Consider the following 10,739-nt stretch of genomic DNA (forward strand, 5'->3'; position numbering starts at 1 on the left):
GGCCTTCACAACATCCTCTGGGACAAGGAGTTCCACAGGTTGACTGTGCACTGTGTGAAAAAAATACTTCATTTATTTTAAACCTGCTGCCTATTAATTTCATTTGGTGACCCCAAGTTCTTGTGTTATGAGAAGGAGTAAATAACATTTCCTTATTTACTTTCTCCACAGCAGTCATGATTTTATAGACCTCTAGCATATCCCCCTTAGTCTGTTTCCAAGCTGAAAAGTCCCAGTCTTATTAATCTCTCCTCATACGGAAGCCGTTCCATACCCCAAATTATTTTTGTTGCCCTTTTCTGAACATTTTTCAATTCCAATGTATCTTTTTTGAGATCGGGCGACCACATCTGCACACAGTATTCAAGATGTGGGTGTACCATGGATTTATATAGAGGCAATATGATATTTTCTGTCTTATTATCGATCCATTTCTTAATAATTCCCAACATTCTGTTAGCTTTTTTGACTGCTGCTGCACATTGAGTGTATGTTTTCAGAGAACTATCCACAGTGACTCCAAGATCTCTTTCTTGAGTGGTAACAGTTAATTTAGACCCCGTCATTTTATATGTATAGTTGAGATTATGTTTTCCAATGTGCACCACTTAGTAAGTGATGTGCTGAATTCTGCACCAGGTTCAATTCATTTTTGGTCTCAGTGCGTAGCCCCATTTACAGGACATTATAATGATCTAATCTTGAGGTGCCAAAGGCATAGCTACACATAGCAGGTTCTGCAACAGAGAGACTAGGCTGCACTTTCAACTACACCTGACAGGTAGAAAATCGCTGTTGTCCATAGCAACTACCTGAGTACCCAGGAACAAACCAAAAGTTCACATGCCTTAAACTGTGCACCTATATTCCCTCAATTAGGAAGGCCAAATACAGCAAGCAAGAACTTCTTTATAGCACAGAAAAATTTGAGAAACTAAATTAAAAACAAGAAGTATCCTTTGAATGGGAGACCCCAAATTTTGCATTTTTAGGAAACATGCTAGTCTGAAAAGAGTAAAAGAAAAAAACTTCTTCAATTAGGAAGAGGTTCTTTAGGCCAGGAAACTGTGTTTGGGTTTTGGTTTTTCTGTTGAAAGCCAATGTTTGTTTCTATTTTTGGAAGGATGTTGTAGTTCAGAGATCGGCAATCTTTGGCACGCAGCCCGTCAGGGATATCTGCTGGCGGGCCAGGCCAGTTTGTTTACCTGCAGCATCCGCAGGTTCGGCTGATCGCAGCTCCCACTGGTTGCGGTTCGCCGTTCCAGGCCAATGGGGGCTGTGGGAGGCAGCGGCGGCCAGCACATCCCTCGGCCCACACCACTTCCCGCAGCCACCACTGGCCTGGAACGATGAACCGCGGCCAGTGGGAGCTGCGATCAACTGAACCTGCGGATGCTGCAGGTAAACAAACCGTCCCGGCCTGCCAGCCAATTTCTGATGGGCCGTGTGCCAAAGGTTGCTGATCCCTGTTGTAGCTGGTTCAGAAGATGCCTTGTTACTTTCTATTTCTAGAGCACGTTTATTCCAGCCTTCTCAATATCAGAGTGTAGAGTTTGTTTCTAGATTTAGAGCACTGGAATTCCACAAATGAATAGAAAATATCCTTGGCATCAATTTTATCTGACCAATGATTAGAGAGGTAATCTTAGATAATTAACTGTTCTGAGATCTCCTATGCAACAGCTGAAATGGGCAATCCAGAATATCTAACATTACAAGCCCTTAACTAGATCATTGCTAGCATGAGCCAAAACAAGCACTGCCTACTATGGAACTATTTTCTTTTCACTACCATTCATGAACTTTTGCAATTTATCATAGACATGTCATATGGCAAAAGCATTGCAAAAATATAGAATGATTATAAACACATATACTGTAAGCAAAACTCCTAATAGATTTTCTTCTACATGAGAGGCACTCTTGATGTGCCTTGGCCTATTGGTAAGGGGCAGAAGAAAACAGTGGATGTGGATAAAGTCACATGACCTTGGATCAGCTCCTCACCAATGTAAGTATATTCTCATGACTCTCAGTAAACTGGAACATTACCAATTCGTGGCTAACACAACAATCACTGAACAGGCCAAGCTGAGGAGATTGACAAAGCAGGATCATTTTAAAAAAAAACAAAAATAGAACAGATGCACTTTTTATTTAAATGAAAGGTAACTAAATAATAAACTTATATTTTACATGTACTACAGCTTAAGACAGAGGACTTAGTCTGGCACTTGAGTCAACAAGAGGAATTGAGTCCATATGATGGGCCCACACCAATCATGAACATTTTAATTTTCTATCATCTCTGGTAATATTGTCTGCTTAAGAGCATGGCAAATGTCAGGTTGGTTTACATTCAGTGTAGTTGTAGCTGAGTTGGTCTCAGGATATTAGATAGACAAGGTGGGCGAGGTAATATCTTTTATTGGACCAACTGCTGGTGGAGAAAGAGAAACAAGCTTTCGAGTCATACAGAACTAACTCAAATTTCATCTTGAGATACTACTGTACTATATCTGTTTCACAAGGTATTTCCGTGGTGTACATGATTGCAGCAACACAAATGTCAAATGGAGGAATGACAAGTCACCAGTTACAATGAACAGAAGGGTTACTTTACACAGTAATTTAATGCAAATGTTCTTCTGCTACTAGAATACCTTTCTGAAATTATTTATATCTTGCCTCTTTATAAAGAAATCAAGTCCTCCCTTCTCCAATGAGTATTTGCCTACACAGTGACTATTCATCTATCCAGTACCTCACTGTGCGTTTAGATATACAGTAATACAAGTAAAAGCACTTAGAAATTGGTATTTGTACCTTTTACCAAGCACTTAGAGGTCTTACATCAACAAAAGATTTAAAAGAAAAAGACAGGCTACCAATAAGGGAACTAGAGTCCTAATCCCCAACATTTATCAAGCCTAAAAATTTTCCCAAAGCTTATCCAAGTCATTCTCGATCTTGGAGAACGCTGGAGGGAGCACGTTCCAAAGCCGAGAATCGCTGACTGAAAAAGTGCTTCCAGACACAGAGAGATTAATTGCAGCGGCTCTAAAAGAAAGCTGCAACAGTTGCAATGCCTTACACAACAGTTTTCATTCAGGCCTCTCTGTTACCAGAGACACTTGACTACTGCCATATTGCTAGCAATACAAATGATGGTTTTATGGTAAAAGCACTGAACTGGGACTCTGGAGACTAATACCACGACCTTCCTGTATGATCTCTGGCAAATCACTTCAGTTTTGTGTGTCTCAGCTCCTCATCTTTAGTGGGACCAATGCCACTTCCTTTCTTGTCTTGTTTATTTAGATCACAATCTCTTTGGGGTAGGGATTGCCTCTTACTAGGTGTCCATACAATATCCAGCATAATGGGACCCCACTCTTGGTGGGATCTCTATATTACATGTTAATAAATAATGATGGTGCTGACTAAAAACAGGACTGGTTCAAGCTTGTAGCTAGTACACTCAATTGATCTGACTACAAGTACTAATTCCGTTGGAGAAACAACAGAACTTTAAAGATAGACTCCATCACAGAGTTTAGAGAAATCAGTTTATTAGACCAATATATCACAAATTACCTTCATATCCCATGCTACTCTTAGTCACCTAGGTACAGATAAACCAGAAAAACCAATCCTTTGCTAATGAGTAGTCAAAACAATCAGACGCTTGTTGGTAACTCTGGACCTGGACCTGCAGACAATCTGAAAGTTAGCACTTAATGGTGGAAATGGTTTTTGCACTGCTGAAAACAAATTGCCTATGCCTTTTTCTTATACAAATATAAGCATCTGAGACAGAGTACCAAACAACCCTAGGCAGTAATAGAAGAAAATACTTTGCTAATGCACCATGGGAAACTTAGAAAGTTGGACAAACTTAAGAGATCAAAAATGTGATGAAACCTTTTTTTTTTTTTGGTAGGAGTGGGTAAGGAGAGAAAAAAATATATATATTGGGAATAAAAACTTTTGTTTGTAAAGTCTGCTGGAACCCTTACTATAGCACCCATTTCTGGAAGCAATTCCCACTTGACAAGATAGGCTCAGATCTGAGGACCAAGGTAAAAGATCCATCAGTAGCCTTAAAGCCTGGGCATGGAGCCAAGGCCTCATCTATTAGCAGGATCTCCAGTCTCTACTCTGTCACATGTGGCAACAGCCCACAGACCAAACAATCCTTCAGGGAGTGCTTCCAACTACTGACCATGCTGATCTGTACAGGACAGACACTTTGATACTACAAACACACTAAACCCACCCTTACATTATGGACTAACCACCCAAAGCCATCGTTAATTTGCTGAATAAACTAATACAAAGGTAGCTAAATTTTAAACTAAACGCTACTAACTGTAAAAGTAGTCTAGTTCCATGACTATTCTCACAGGCAGAAAGTAGGGAACCGCGGATGTGTCAAGTGGGCCTTCTATAAGCTAGAGTTCGTAGCCATCAGATCCTAACTAGGTGTGGTACAGTAACTCCTGACTTACCGTCATCCCGGTTAACATTGTTTCGTTGTTACGTTGCTGATCTATTAGAGAACATGCTGGTTTAAAGTTGCGCAATGCTCCCTTATAACGTTGTTTGGCAGCCGCCTGCTTTGTCCACTGCTTGCAGGAAGAGCAGCCCGTTGGAGCTGGCTGGTGGGGGCTTGGAAGCAGGGTGGACCGGCAGCCCCACTATCAGCTCCCTTAAGTTCCCTGTGCGGCAGCCGCCCAGCAGGCTATCAATTGCCGGGCACAATTCAGCTGTCCCCCCACAGCCGTGTGCTGCTCCTGCCCGCTTGCTGTGCAGGGGGGTGTGGGGAAGAGGGGTGCTAATGTCAGGGTGTACACACACACACACACACACTCTTTTGTCTGTCGAAAAAAAATTCTCTGGAACCTAACCGCCCCTATTTACATTAATTCTTATGGGGAAACTGAATTCGCTTAACATCGTTTCGCTTAAAGTAGCATTTTTCAGGAACATAACTACAACATTAAGCGAGGAGTTACTGTACTGTTATTGACAGTTCTGTGTCTTGCAAGGATGATGCACTGTTCCTAAAGTGATGCTGCAATGGCAATATTTGAAGAAGCACAGAGATTTTTTTACCTAGATTATACCATATCCTAATTATATTATTAGGAGAGAACTCACAGCAAAACAGGAAGCCAATTCGGGGAAAACTAGCATTCACACTGAGGAAACACCATATTAGTAACTCAATTTATCTAATCTTATTAGTTCCTTTTACACATCTGCTTCGAACTAGCAAAGAAATGCATGGAAGGTAGTTGGACTACACGGTGGTACAGGAAGCAAGTTCTGAATAACCCCATGACAAAGGCAGATACAGTTACAATGTTGGGCAATTCCTTTATCTGATATGCAAGTGGCAGTTTTATACGCATGCAATAGCTGCTGAAGCAGCCTGCTCCGCCTAGAATATTACAAGTGCTAGTGCTTCAGACACTACCTTTACTACTCAAACATCCTTCTGGAAAAAAGTGTACTTGTGTATAGAAGAAGAAAAAAAGACCACTGGGGGACTAGTTTACATGGATTTCCTAAAATAATTAGTCCAACTTATGTCTATTTACAGAACAACTATGTTATCTATGGCAGTAGTTATGAACCTTTTTCCACCCAGGACTAAAAAAGAAAAAAAAGTGGAGTTGCACTTTCTTGCCACAATTCAAAATCCCATATGTCTGTGGCCAGAAGAGATTGTGGGTCAGGGTCATGGCAACTAAGCACAGCTTGTTTGAGGTGCTGGGAGAAGATCTGCTTCTCCCTCCTCCACTGCCTGTGGTGTTGTGCTCCCAAGAAGGTTACCCTTCAAGTTACTTTAAGAGGTGGAGTGTCACACATTGGAGTTTGGCAAAGCAGCAGGGAAGGAGAGAGTAAGCTTCTCCTTTCCTCCCATTCTTCACTCCCACTGAAGCCTACCACCTGTGTGAATTTTACTGGATTCAGCTTGTTTCTCAACTAGAGGAGTGCAATCTAGTGGCAACCCCTTGTCACTTACCTTCAGGTTAAACCTTACTGCTTAAGGAGCACTGATCTATAGGAAGAAGTTTTAAATGTAGTCTCTAATTTTAGATTTTGAGCATGGTGTCAAATTTAAAAGTTTGCATGAAAATTTCTCTCTGGCAGAATGGTATCAGAACTAAGGTAGGTTGGTGCTTCATTCGCCCACTCCATCCAATAGTCAGATGGGAAAAAAAAAGGCATAACTATTCAGCACCAGAAGACAGACATTAAAAACAAACAAAATCCTGAGAGTACATTAAATAAGATTGCTAGGTTCAAAATACCACTAACCAACACCCATTTTTATCATCCAGTCTCAGAATTCTAAGGGGGGGGGAGGGAAAGAGAGGAAAATTTACCTTACCTCATTTCAGTTCCAACCCCTTTTTGATAATTTTAATCCATCTTTCTTCTTTATCCTTCTGACCTACATATAGTGGCAGATGTGTGAACATTTAACTGCTTCCACATAACTGACTACAGTTTTACCCGAACAACAGAAACCTATAATGGGAACACAGAAATTGCCATACAGGATCAAGTCCAACATGCTGACAGTGGCCAATACCCAGATATTTGAAAGGAAGCCCTTTATTCTTAACTTCCTCCAGAACCCTTGGAATTATATCATCTGCTCCTCATGGCTTGTTGCAAATTTTAGCTATTCTCTTGCCACCGCAGTCTCACAGGGCTTTGACTTTATTCCTGAACAGTAGTAGTTCAGAGAAGTATATGTTCAATGTTCTGTAGTGAAGACTAATGTTCCTGGCAAGTAGGGAGATTCTAACTTTTATGATTAAGAAGATAACTTTCCAAATGTGCATCAATACATTGCTAGTTTCCTGGGGTCTGAAGGCAAACTGATCGAGTGATTAAAAAACTGCTGCTCATAGCTTTGCTAACCAGCAACAGAATTAAGGTAACAAGATCTGGTCAGTTTCACTCCTGTCATTAAAAAAGCAGTGGGCAAAAGTAAAAACTACAGTAAAAGCTTTGTTATCTGGCATGTTGGAGGAATGGGGGGTGGGAGGGGTGCCAGTAAGTAAAAAATTCCAGTTAACTAAGAGGGAGTGAGTTCGCGTGTGGCAGGGGGCTCAGGGCTGGGGATTGGGGCACCGGAACTGGGTGGCTCCCCACAAGTGGCAACATGTCCCTGCTGCTCCTAGATGGAAGTGCGGCTAGGCGGCTCTGTGTGCTGCCCCCACCCTGAGCACTGGCTTCACAGCTCCCATTGGCTCGGAACCATAGCCAATGGGAGCTGCGAGGGCAGCACCTGCGGGCGGAGGCAGCACGCAAAGCTGCCTACTGTGCCTCCACCTGCAGGTGCCACCCCCGCAGTTCTCATTGGCCGCGGTTCCCTGCCAATGGGAGCTGCGGAGCCAGCACTCAGGGTGGGGCGGGGGCAGCACACAGAACCGCCTAGCCGCACCACTGCCTAGGAGCAGCAGGGATATTTCGCCACTTGCGGGGAGCTGCCCAAGGTGAGCACAGCCCGGATCTGATACCCGGCACCCCCTCCTACACCAAAACTCCTTCCCAGAGCCCGTGCCCCATTCACCCTCCTGCACTCCGAACCCGTCGTGGCCGTTCCTCCACCTAGGAGCAGCAGGGACATGTCGCCGCTTCCAGGGAGCCACACAGAGCCAGGTAAGGAGCCTGCTGGACTATAAACTGGACATTCAATGAAGATCAGAAATGCCAGTTTATAGAGCTTTCCAGTTGGTAAAGTGCTAAATAACACAGCTTTTACTGTATTAAGAATGTCAGTTATTACCACTAGTGCTTGGGAAAGCTAAGAAAGAGAGCAGCAGGCAGCATTGGAACTATTCACAGGAGGAGTAACTAGGCTGGGGGGAAAAAAATAATTTAGCAGATCCCTTGAAGGAATCCCAGCACCTTATGTAGCTTGACTTCACCAGGACACAGCCACAGGTTCTCAACGGCAAGCTTTCCTGCCCTCTTCTCAGTCTTTAACATTAACCTGTAGCTAGTAGTCTGTTTAAAAATACATTAAAAAAAATCTAAGTCATAGACTCATAGAATGTCAGGGTTGGAAGGGACCTCAGGAGGTCATCTAGTCCAACCCACTGCTCAAAGCAGGGCCAATCCCCAAACAGATTTTTGCCTCAGATCCCTAAATGGCCCCCTCAAGGATTGAACTCACAACCCTGGGTTTAGCAGGTCAATGCTCAAACCACTGAGCTATCCCTCCTGAACACCATAAAATCTGAAGAAGGAGGAAGTGGCTGTTTATGGTCTTTCAAGAAGATAAGGGATTACAGGATGGGGGCCATAACGCTTGGCTTTTTGTTTTGTGCACTGGCAGCTAGGATCTTTGCTTCTAGAAATATCAGTGTCAGAACAAAATATTTATTAATTTGTTAAACTGAGCCAGATTAAGGAAACTATAGTAGGCTAAAAAGTCTGCTTGCAATTATCTTTGAGTAAAAGGGAAAGGTAATCTATAATCTAATCAGTGTTCCAGACTGATGAACAGGCAATCTACTTTCAGTCTTGGGACATTCCTTAAAATCTTAGTCTGGTTTTAATACACCAGAGATACCCACAAAGAAGGTTAATCTGAGGAGAACCTACCCGTCAAACATTACATCCTTCAAGCAGGAGAAGTATAAGGATGAAAACCTAGACATGTCATTTCTGGACAGACCTTGAACGTTAGTACACCATCTTAACATGGAAAGGCTGCCTTGCCATAGGTGAAAGAATAAGCTTTGATTAACTAAAAAGTGAGCATTCAGCTGAAAAAGATTCCTAAACATGAAGAAAGAATTTCACTGTTTTGATATCCTAAAGCACTATCTAGAAATGTAACACACTTAAAAAGTCGGGCACTAAGGCCCCCATTCATGCAAGTATTGCCACTCACATTAAACGTAACTGTTTACAGATCCGGCCTTATATCCATCACAAAGCATTTCTTTAAAATGCTGTCTTTTGTTGAAGTTCTTCCTCATAGGAATGCATCTTTTAAAAGTCACCTGAAAAAGTAAACGTATCTAAATCCAGATTGAAGTATGTAAAACCACTCTACAGAAGTCTATCTTCACACACCTGGTGGTCCTTGGACCCAATTCTATCAATTTCAATGGATTTCTTTTTTAAAGACAAAGTAAGTTTCTAGCCCTTACAGTTGCAAAGGTAACTTTCCACACATGGAGTATAAATTGATTTAGTGACAACTTCTTATGTCAGTAGATGGACATTAACAGTATATCTCCAACTGCTCATAGCTTTCTCCAAGCTCCAGCAAAATGAAAACTTCATTCTGAAGCATGAACTGGAGCTATTCCCTGGGGAGGACATAAAGAAGGTGGGGTGAAGTAGCAGAGACACATGCCCATCACAACAATTATGAGGATCTGGGATTAGAAAAAGCAACACCTCAGTTCTCCTCCCATCCAGCAATGAGAGGGAACTGTGACGGAGCTTCAGATTTATCACACACCTATTAGTGAGAGGTAACATGAAAAATAAAAAATCCCTGAGTGAGATCTAGGGACAAGCCTTAAACTTACACATTTCTACTAACGTCAGTCTGGCTTCCGTCAACACCTGTTTTAGGAGTGTTTCCTCAGGGAGGTTTTTGGGTTTTTTTGGCTTTTTTTTATACTCATGAAATTCTCATATACTTATTATGAAATTGCAAGCTAAAAGCTATTTTTAAAGCTAACATATAAATATGATTTAACATAATATTGAGGGTTCAGGTTCAAATTGCAAAACCTAGGAAATTCAGAAGTTAAAGCTGTTATGCTAACATCTCTGAATGTTGCATGAACAATTCCCAACAAACAAACCAGCCTTTAACGCAAACTTATGGAAGAAATGAAATACGATGAACACTTGTGTTACTTGAATGTAACTGTAAAAGATTAGAGAAAAATCCTTTAGTTTATTTGCTTTATTACATACAAAAAATGTTAAGAGCCTTAAGTTTGAAAAACACTCAAAAGTTAGAAAATGCCAGAGTTAAAACTGTACATGCAACCTTAATTCTTCAATCTGGGCACATGATTTAGTATGTAGTCTTTTGTTACATGATCAACAAAATGATTAGGGTTACGAAGGGCAACGAAAATTATTAGAGTATGGAACACATTCTGTACGAGGAGAGATTAAAAAGACTGGTACTGTTCATCTTAGAAAAGACACGACTAAGGGGGGCTATGATAGAAGCCTACACATTCATGAATAGTGTGGAGAAAGTGAATAGGGAAGTGTTATTCACCCTTTCACATAACACAAGAACAAGGAGTCACCCAATGAAACTGACAACAGATTTAAAGGAAATAAGTACTTCTTCACACAACAACCCAATCAAACTGTTGCCAGGGGATATTGTGAAGGCCAAAAGTATAAGATTAAAAAGAGAATTAAATAAGTTCACAAAAGATAGTCCATCGATGACTATTAGCCAACACGGTCAGTGATGCAACCCAATCCTTCAACTGCCAGAAGGTGGAACTGGATGACAGATAGGGTGATCAGATAGCAAGTGTGAAAAATCAGGACAATAATAAAAATAATGACAGAGGATGGATTGCTCAAAACTGCTCTGTTCCGTTCATTCCCTCTGAAGCACCTGGCACTGATCAGTGTCAGAAGACAGGATACTAGGCTAGATGGACCACTGGTCTGACCCAGTATGGCCATCCTTATCTTGTTCTTATCTTCTGTTC

Source organism: Terrapene carolina, unplaced genomic scaffold, assembly GCF_002925995.2.
Source record: "Terrapene carolina triunguis isolate 2854851 unplaced genomic scaffold, T_m_triunguis-2.0 Scaffold58, whole genome shotgun sequence".
Classification (NCBI taxonomy): Eukaryota; Metazoa; Chordata; order Testudines; family Emydidae; genus Terrapene; species Terrapene triunguis.